The following is a 10,664-nucleotide window of genomic DNA, read 5'->3' on the forward strand; positions in this document are numbered from 1 at the left end:
AGATGGCATTTCCAGCTCTGCTTTATGCTTGGTTCCTGGACCTGAAAATGGAAATCTGTTCCAGCATCTTTTTAGATGGTATTAGAGGAGAGAGATTCTTCTATCTGTAACAAGCCTATGGTGCATGCTGGCTTTGGGTCTCCTTGGCAAAAAGCAGTAGGCTGGATGTATATGGTCTGCCTTTCCACTGTGGGGGAAAGGGGCTTAATTCCCCATGCTGTGCATCATATTGCAGAAGTCCTTCTAGGACAACCAGTGTTACAGCTTTTGTTGTGATTAAATTCTCCTATTCTCTAGACCTTAATCACAGAAGGTTCTCTGAGAGGCACCGTTCCCAGTGCTAGGAGGGAAAGTAGGTGATGTGTGTACTGAGCCTGCACCTGCTGTTCTCATTTTAGGAGGACACAGCCCAAGACTGGCTCTGGAGTGTAAAACAACTTGCCCAGCTTCTGCAATAACATTCCTGTGTAACTTCAGCAGTGAATGTGTGGTGTGGGTAATAATTAAGGGTAGGAGTAGCAGAAGTGAAGCTTTGTGTTACAAGAATACTGTTTTCTGCTGCAGGCAGTGCTTCAGTGTGGATGGGATGACCCATGTTGATTAGGCTTAAGGAAACTGCTTGCTTGTACCTCATTTAAGGAGATGTTTCAATCAGTGTCTCCCAAGACTTTCTGGGTCCTAAGGATAGGAACTGGGGACCATGGTGCTGTCCAGTTCAGAAAGTCTGGGTTATAGCTGCAGTGGTGCAGAATCTTCAGGACTTTGTCATCAGGAGCTCTGCCTGCTGGAAATGATCAAAACGAGCATCATTATTGTATTTTGCTACTTGGAACTTCCCAAGTTTGTAGTCTCAGGACAGCGTGTAAGCATCATTTGGTAGCTTTCAGAACATGATTTGAGAATCATTTTTTTGTTGTACTTCCTATTTCCCCTTTTCTGTTTAGCCTTGAGAAAAGAAGACTGAGAGGGGACCTGATCCAGGTTTATAAATATCTGAGGTGTGGCGGCCATAGCGGTGAGGCCAGGCTCTTTTCAGTGGTACGTGGAGACAGGACGAGGGGAAACGGACATCAGCTGCAGCACAGGAAGTTTCGCACGAATGTGCGTAAGAACTTCTTCACGGTGAGGTGACGGAGCACTGGAACAGGCTGCCCAGGGAGGTTGTGGAGTCTCCTTCTCTGGAGATATTCAAGTCTCGCCTGGACGCCTACCTGTGCGACGTGGTGTAGGGAACCTGCTTTGGCAGGGGGGTTGGTCTCGATGATCTCTACAGGTCCCTTCCAACCCCTACAATTCTGTGATTCTGTGATTTTTCCACTGGTCCAAAGCTTTTGGCAAGATAACTTCTACTGAATTCAAGGCAAATGAAGCTGCACACATCTTGGGAGGGAATGCTGCTTTGATGCTAGTTTAATCCTACTCTTTCTGCCTGTAGCTTATCGCTAGGATAGGAACTGAGAGTACAGAATTAATAGCAGATACGACCACAGGCTTATTAAAATCTATGAAGCCATGGGAACATGGGAAAGAACACACAAGAGCTGTATGAATAGGAAGATAAAGGGAGAAAGTTATTGCCCTGGCAATCCTATAAAGAAGAGCAGAGAAAAAATAGTTTAAAAATTGAACTAGATAATGAAGTGGTATCTAATGGCTCTGTGCAAAAGTGACTCTTCCTTTGAAACAATACATTTTTATAGTCCAACACAGAAAGCGAGGCAATGGCAAAGTGAGTTGATAGATTTCAAAAGGAATATTAATTAGGAACAATTCAAAAGTCTAGCCAAAAATCTATTTAAATTGATGCATTTCTAATGGAAATTCATCTGTCATGTGCTTTCCAAAAATAACTTTGTAAGATACTAAGTCTGTGTGTGCTCAAAGTAGACTTTGAACATCAGAAGAAATAAATAATCAAAGGAACTCACTCCAGAGTGGGCTGTGGCATGGGGCTGCTGCCTGTTGTGAGACTGTGCCTGAGCCAGGCTACCTAGGGCTGGGAAACAGAGCTGTTAGGAGGAGTTTATTGTATTGTGTCCTTCTCTAATGTTCTTAGTAGCTGATCCTTCTGGTAGTGGATACTCATACTTCTGTTGACTGTTAACATGTGGATAAGGCAAGTGGTATGCTAAGGACTGCAATGATTTACAGTGATTTTTGTTAAGCTGGCAGCTAACTTTTAGTCCTTGAGAAAGGAGGAGGTAGGGCTGGGAAGAACACAACCATGTGGCATTCAAAGAAAAGAGATGATTCTTGGGGCATTTGTGTATGGTTTGTGGCTGGGAGGGGAGGACTCAACAGTAGCCAATTTTCTGGTTACATGTTTGCCTCTTGCTTGGATTTCCAGTGGCCTTTAGTTAGCTACTGTATAGTATCCTTTTGTGTCACTTAGCTGTGTCCTAAGAGCTGTATTTGATTTGTGCCATCTTCACCAATTTATATGCCACTGCAGAAGCTGTGTTTATTGCCAGGTCATTTCAATCATGCAGAGCCTTTTTGCAAAACTATGGCATGTAGACTTCTGTGCACTTCCATTTTCATACATAGGGGCTGCTGCTTCTATATATTGAGGACCTTGAGGCATGCACCTATCTGCCAATGTTAAGTGCACTAATTTTGCTTTGCAGTGCAAGTATGAGACACTGTGAATGTTATAGCATGTCTGCGTGCTTGTAGAGATTTTGCAGAAAATGAGGCTTGTAAACCAAATGTGTTCAGTGTATTATGGTGTCCTTAAATTGTGCTGTTCTCTTCCCTTGGGACACAAGGCAAGTACGTGGCATAAAGGAGGCACCATGGTCGAAGAAAGCACCCAGCACATTCCTGGGGACACAGCAATGTCTTATGTGGAGCTAGACAGGTGGGCAGGTCAAGGAAGAGGGGTTTGGAAGCTGAGAGTTAAGCTCTGGCCAGCTGCATTGCAAGTAGCAGGCAACATTTGAAGTACAGTGGACAAGTGGGATGTGAGAAACCAGAACTCACAGGCACTGGGAATTGTGTGGCACTGAAGAGCCAAACACAAGAACTGGAATGTGTATTTTAATATATAGTTCCATTACAGTTGCAAGCACAAATTGTGAGGGGGGAGATGCATCTCAAGAACAACATATGTGTTATGCATCCATCTAAGTATACAAGCAAGGGATTAATGTCTATTTAACATAAGGCTAAAAGCTTGTACAGATGGTGAAAAGTTGGGCAACAGTATGTGTTGCTCATAGCATAGATCTATCTTAAATAAATGCCATCACCTAGCATTGCTTCTTATATGATGTTACCCATCAAATTCATCCTTAAGGTACTTGCAAAGCTGCTGAGCTGCTTCTTCAGCAAAGGTGTGCTTAGTGATGCCAGTGAGGGACACAGGCAGCTGTAGGGCATCTGGCACAGTGAGGCCCAACAGATTGATACATGGGTTTAGAAGGTATGAAATGTGCCTGGGAGTTCCAAAGGGGAAAGTGTGACTGGCATGCTGAAAAACTCATTGTGAGCATTTCAGAGCTGTGCGCTGACAGGTAATATGTGAAATCTCATACCACTCTGTGTGCATAATAAATATTATTAATGCTATTTGCAGACAGCACAAAAGAGACCCAAGGAGAGGACATGATTTGTCAAGAGTGAGAGCACTGAAACTGGACCTAAAACTTTCCAGTTTCATTTTGTTAGCATGACATGCCAAGACCTCCAGTCTTAGACATGTAATGGTGTGGACTGGGAGATGGTATGGGGATTTATGGAAAACATCAGCTGCCAATGACTTCATCTTCAGGCAGTTTGGTTTCAGAATTTTCTTCTGTGTCTGTTTGTGGTGGTTCTCTTGTCTTTAAGAATCTGATCTCTACTATCTGGAAGCATTTCTTACCTTTCAACCCTGTTGTTATTGAAGTCAAGTATTAGAAGCATGCTTTCCAGGAAATAACTTTTGCCTTGTTGATTGTATTGTAGCTCTGTGTTCCTCTGAAGCTTAGCCTGCTGTCTGCTTATGAACACAACTGATATCAAGGCTAAAATGAAATGTCCTTGTGTTCTGAGTGCTCCAGCTGCAGTGGGCTTGCTTGAAGACCTAAATGGATTTAATAGTAGGGTTTGCACAAGAGACTCTGTCAGTGGGAGGTTTTATCTCTAACAGAAAAAAGTACAGTGGGGATTTGTATTGATCTCTCTTAGTCATCAGAGTTATGGCCCCCAGTCATGAGCTAGAAAAGAAGCATTACCAGTCTTGCACGGTGGAGGTAACAAGAGAATTTCAATCGCTTGCCTGAAATTTCAAAGCAGTTCGACAGCAGAGGTTGCAGTTTACAGCCCTCCTGCTGTCCCTGTTGTGTTTGGTAGGCTCTGTGGCTTGCTGTACAGTGGGCAGGACAATACAGGAGGCTGGAAGAAGGCAGTGGGAAGAAAGGCTTTTGTCAAGGAAAAAGAGCTCCTAACATTCCAGAGGAAATGCTGTGTGTTTCTCCAGCTCTAGGGCTCTTTTCTGAAGGAAATTCAAGCACCCAAATCCAATCTGAGCAGCAGCCCTGGTAACACCTGGAGCTCACAAAATGAATGTTAGACCTTTTGGAACTCTTTCTAACTGGCCACCAAGGACAAGGTTTTAGTGTGGAGAGAATGGACACAGTATGTGGCTAAGGAACACCTGTGACTCGTCTTGCCAAACAGAGCCAGGTCAAGTGATTTAGATGGCAAACAAACCCCAGCTCCAATTGACAGCGCACTGCACAGCACTCCTCCCCGCTCGCCCCTGCTTGTTAATCCAGGGCTGTCCTTGGAGCCCCTCGCAGCACGGCAGTATGGAGCGGGTGTCAGGCGGGACTTCGGGGAGAAATAAGCGGGCAGCAGCCCGAACCCGTAGAGGTGAACGCGGGGGTCCGGCGGGAGGGAAGGGAAAGCCTGCGGGTGTTGAAGTCGCGGGAATGTGCTTCGAGCGGCGCTCTCCATCCCTCACTCTCCCTCGCTGTGAAAGCAGCGGTGCGAGGGCCCTCTGGGGAGGAGGGTGCTGAGGAAGGATGCGCGAGGAAGGCTGCTATCTGCGCGTGTCCCGGAGCTGCGCGGCGCTGCGGCCGGTGGCCCGGCGCGGTGAGAGGGGAGCGGAGCTGTCCGCCGTAGCCGGTACTGAACCGCCGGCGCTGAACCCGCGCCCCGCGTCGCGGAGCTGCCAAGAGCAAGTTCCCGGCGGCGGGGAGCGGGACGGCTCCTGCGGAAAGGTAAGGAGGGAGCTCGCCGGGTTGCGGCGTCCCCGAGCGGGACACGGGGCCACCAGCGCTTCCTCGAGCGTGGGGAGGGTACGGTCCCCTTGAGCACCCCTGAGGGTCCCCAGTCCCACCCTGCAGGCGAAGTGCTAGAGCTCAGAAGCAGACAGATTCCCGGGTGGGATGGGAGCTGGCAGGGGCAGCACCGGCCTCGGGTGCTGGTGCTTGTCTCAGCTTGTCTGCTGAGAGATTTGGAGTATGCATGGGGTTGCTCCTCTTTATGCAGGTGTACTGGGTAGGTAACAAGAGGGAGGCAGAAAGCAGATGTGTATAAGCAATGGGGCAGGCAGCCCTGGCACAAGAAAACTCTGTAACCTATGGAATGATTTTGTGTGGGAGGTGCAGGGCTGTCTTTCTTCCCACTCTGCAATCTGTCCTTCAGATACTGAGCAATTGCTCAGCTGTACTTTTTGCTCTTCAGTTATTTATTTATTTATTTGGTGGCTTGCTTTATTTTCTAGGCAGGGGGCAGAATCTAAGCTTCTACCATGCCAGGAATGATTCCTGTCATTTACTACTGAAAGAGACTGGAGGTCGGCTGAGTTTTCAAGCCCATCAGGTTTCCTCCTCCTTTCTAAGAAAGGCTTTGACTTGTGGCCTGAAAAAAAAGTAAGTGCCAAAGGTTGAAAAGGAATGTGGTTATTGCTCTTGCCCTTTTCAATACAGTGTATGAATTTTCAGGCTAACAGCAGGGGTGTGTGGGACCGTTTAGCCGTGCTCTCATACGCCCAAATGCCCAATATAAGTCTGCAATATAGGTTTAATCCTCAACCTTTCTATAAAAGCAAGAATGAGGTCTGGGTGCAGAATATGAGGGCTTCCCAATAAAGTACCTGTGGCAGCTTAATCTTAAATCTTAATCTCATTAAGAGAATAATTTATTAATTAAACTTAATCTCATTTTGAAGTCTGATTAAATTAAGGGGAAAAGAGCTCTCACAGTCAGTCTCAGTGCAATAGATTTTAAATCCAGCAGCAGCTTTGTATGCCCAGCGACTGTGTGGCTGAGCAGACTGGTCCTAAAGGGCTGCATCATGTGGCCAGGCAGCCCCAAGGAGATGTTCTTGTCTGAAAGCCCTCCCACAGGAGGCAGAAATCGAGTAATGATTGAGCATTCACATGACTTTTGAGCCTTTTTGAGCTGGAACAAAACTCCAGCAGTTGTTTCTTTCAGAAATGTGCGTGGATGCGTTTGGTACCCATGCTGATCATTCTGTGGTTGGTGACTGCTAAATGTGACAGCACAGGCACTGGGTTCTGTAAGCTTCCCTGTCACATACCCACCGGAAGGCAATTCCCAGACAATGCAATGTCTTAGTGCAGGTTGCTGGGGAGCACTTTAAACCAGAGCAATGTGTAGCATTGTCAGGGAGCAAGGAAAACCCCACTCTGCTTCAAGAAGACCCCTGTGGGCAAACTTGGGGCCAGGTCCCTGCACCCCACATAAATGGGCATGGACAATTTTCCACTTTCAGCACATCTGGAGAGAAAGAGCTTTATGACCTCCTGACGAAATGGGAAAGCCTGAAGGTTTTGCAGTAGTTTTTGTGCTGATCCTAGTTTAACTTGCCTGTGCGCTGTGCATAGCTGAGTTTATAGGATCTAGATTATTAATTATTTTCAGATACAAAAATGATAGCTCTCTGTATTCCTGTTGAACCCTATTCGCACATGATCTGTGTGTCAACAACTTCAGCATATCCATCAGTGCAAGGGATGTTTTTTAACCACTTTCTGTATGAGAGATGTGGTGCTTTATAAATAAGTCAAGTCTATCTCAAGCAATGTATCAGAAATAGAAGTTCATCGCCCCTGGATATTTGTTACTGTTTACCAGCTTAATCTCACAGGACCCCTGCAGCTCCCTGTTGTGCTATGAGATGGAGACCTGCCCATGTCTGAAGGAGATAGAACCTGCAGTGCCTGCAGGACTCTCTCCTTCCCTTGTTGCAGGGTGCACTCACTCTGAGGAGCAGGAACAATTCCTTCTAGACTGCATGAGGCTAAGCCCTGTTTTGTCACTAGCACAGCTGTGTGATATTGGTCTCCCCTTTCTCCCAGCAGCATGTCATATTCCAAGAGTGTGTTCTGCTGAAGCATCTCAGCCAGGCAGTGTACCTGTCCAGCTGCTTTCTCACATATGCTCTGGAGGAAGACAGAATTATGGCCTGGAGAAGAGCTGCAAATTATGAGAATTACAGGAATTAATTGCTCAGCCCTAAGTATTGTTTCCCATTAGGTTAACAAAAGGTGTTATTGTAATGGACAGTCACTCAGTCTGGTACTGGTGGGCGTAACTCACTTGTTCCTTTACTATGGGCACTCAGAGCCATCTAAAGAGCATAGGAGAGTGAAGGAGATGATTTTCACTGCACTTAGAAGCACTGAGCACCCATGGTGCTCTGTGAGTGGGTGCTCAGCAGCCTCTGCTCCTGCTGGGCTTGCTCTCTGTCCCAGATTTGCTCCCAGGACTCCCAGTCACCACTCAGCAGTTGAGGACATTTACTGAGATGTGCGCAGGGGTGGTCAGAGCTACAGGCAGTGCTGAAAGCATGGGTATGGGCAAGTGCTGTAACTCAGTGCCCAAACAGAGCTAACTACCAGCGTGATGTGCATTTATCCCAAATGCGTAGGCTTTTAATGTGCACATATAAAATGAGCTGCGGGAGCTTTGTCCATTTTTTAATGTGTTTCTGGCTAAGAAAGAATTGCTTTCTCAAGAAATTCCCAAGGGAAACTTAGAAATCAATGAATATGTGACAAAATCTCCTTCCTCCTTCCCATATCCATAATGTGGGCCCAATTACTTGGTTGGTTTTTAATAAATTTAGTCTTAGCATCAATTAAAATGCTTTGGCACAGAAGGAAGGGAGAAGTGGGCTTTGCAGGACATCCATCACAGAAAGCAGATGGAGACTGGATTTTTGTTAGCTGTGAAATTAAATATTTTGAAGCAGTTATGAATATGTGTCAGGGGGCTGTTCTCTCCCTGTCCTTGCATGTGTTAAAGAGAAGTAAAGCACGCATTTTCTTCACAAACCTTTTAGAAAGTGGCCTGAGAAAGGGAGAAACTGGGTTGCCAGGGAACTTTTCTAGTCATCGGTCTGGACTTATTGTCTAGTCTAATTGTTGAGACTGAAACATCAGAGGCTAACAAACAGGCACTGAAAGAACAAGGAGGGAGGGAAAAGGATCACTGTGAAGAATTTTTAAAAGCAGGGATTGCTCAGAGCTCTCAGATTTCTTTCCATATTTAACAAATTCTGCAGCATTCTGTCAGTTCCACCTGCTCCCTTCAGCTAGAGCTTCAGATCCTTGCCTGCGTTTTTGCAGCCAGCTGTCTCCCACTGAAGCCCAGATTCACTATTGCTGCTCCTTCTTAAGATAAAATGAGTCAGAAGACTTTAAACAAAGCTTGAGCATGCCCCACTGTTCTTCATGAATCATGGAATAATATGGAGAAGAGTTGAAGCCATGGACGAGATCTGACAGAAGGTAGAGAAAGACTGAGAGACCTGCTGTTGTTACATGAATGGGTGGAGTGCTTCGAACTGCACTATATCTCTTTCTCATCACCAAAATCCAATAAATGCACTGGGGAAGGAGGCTATTGCACTGTCCAGCTTCCTGAAAACTTCTGAGTTTAGCAATAAGATGGAATTGACGTTTAATTTAAAATCACATTTACTGGATACTCTTATTGTATTTGAATGCTGCTTTGCAGATGGGAAATGCAGTGCCTCCCTGCTCTTCTCTATGTTATGAGAGAGGGAAGATCTGATTTCTGGCATGCTCTACTTCCTCTGTGGTAAGGCCAGATACCTCTTACAGCTCTCCCCCAGCTGTGGGCAGCCCCAGTGCCTGCCAGAGTTGGTCAGGCTTCTTGCCACTCACTGTTGCTTCTGGAAGTATCCAGTTGTAATTGTGGGTTAGGGGGGCTGGACCCTGCCTTGGGTCCAGAGGTGAACGACGGGCAGGAAAAAGTTCCCCCTCCCCGTTGGGAGGATTTGGCATACCTGGATTGTGCTGTGGCTTAGCTGGAGCCTGCTACTGCTGCTGCAGAGCTGGAGCTGTCCCAGGGGCTTTGACAGGGTTTGGTGCCCATGCAGTGAGGGCTGAGCAGTAGATGGGCTGCAGATGCTGAGTGATGGAACTCCCAATCCTTCCCAGGGACAGCTTCTGTCTCAGTAACTGCTGTGCTCCATGTTCTGCTGGACATTGGAGTTGCGGAGGCAAGTGCTCTACTGCTCAACTGCTGAAATAATGCATATTGGTTAAAAACCCAAAGAAAAGTTGCAGTAAAATTCCTCACTTTGAGAAATTTTTTGTAAAGCAGGTTGTCAGAGGGATAATGGCAGCTTCAAAATGGTGGTGATGTGTCATGGGTTTCACCCAATCTCTTATGATTCCATATCCAGCTCTGCCACGAAGTAACTCGTGCAAACCATCTTGCGCAGGTGGGGATATTGCTGCTGTGCCACTTGTGCCCTTTAAACTCAGGTCAAGTGGAGGAAGCCCAGTTGCAGTGGCTGATCTCACACACACTGCACAATCGTTTAGAAAAAGCTAAGGGTACTTAGAAAGCATAGCTCGGAGCTCAGTTCTTTCCAAAAGATAAGCTCCTGAGCTGCAGATAATTACTAGTGCTCTCTTCTCTTTTTATGGCATCTTTTAGATTAGGCTGTAGAAACAGCCTGCATATGCTTTAAAGATTAAAATGAATGAGTGTTCCTTGGTGTGGCCAAGTTAAAAATAACAATGAAATGATCACAGTGGCTGGGAAAGCTGGAGGTGCTTGCTGTGAGTCAGTGCAGGGGCCAGGGTCTGATGGCAGGGCGGTGTCAGTCTGCCACTTGGGATGGTCACGTAGCTGCCCTAGGACACAGCACTGCTTGGGAGTGGTGGCAGGTTCCACCAGACTGACAGAACTTCAGTATCTGTAATTAGTAACATCTGCATCCTACATATTTTCTGGTTATTCTGCACTGAATAAAGAAGAAAAACATATCCTTGAACAAACTCACAGGTAAGGCCAAGTTAGGATGGGGCTGCTGGTCCTTGTGGAAAGAAGACTAGAGTCTCCTATTGTTCTGATATCATAGGAAAAGATCTAAGGTAACTGCAGGGCAATTGAGTAAGGAAGATGAAGCAACATACTTACACAAGAAAATGAAGAAATCCTAACTTGGAAATGGCTGGCGTAAGTAAATGCATTGATAAATATAGGAATCAGTCACTGAAATAATGGCAAAATTTTCTTCTACTGGCTCAAAAGTATGGAAGTTAGTGCATATTTTGTTGAAGGGAAGACAAACTTACCTTCATTCTAAGCTCTGACAAATCTAAGCTTCTTAAATTTCAGGATAGTTTCTTTTAATGAAAAGACCCAAGGTTTTCTTCGATTTATTTGCT

Source organism: Meleagris gallopavo, chromosome 22 (assembly GCF_905368555.1).
Source record: "Meleagris gallopavo chromosome 22, MGAL_WU_HG_1.1, whole genome shotgun sequence".
Taxonomy (NCBI): domain Eukaryota; kingdom Metazoa; phylum Chordata; class Aves; order Galliformes; family Phasianidae; genus Meleagris; species Meleagris gallopavo.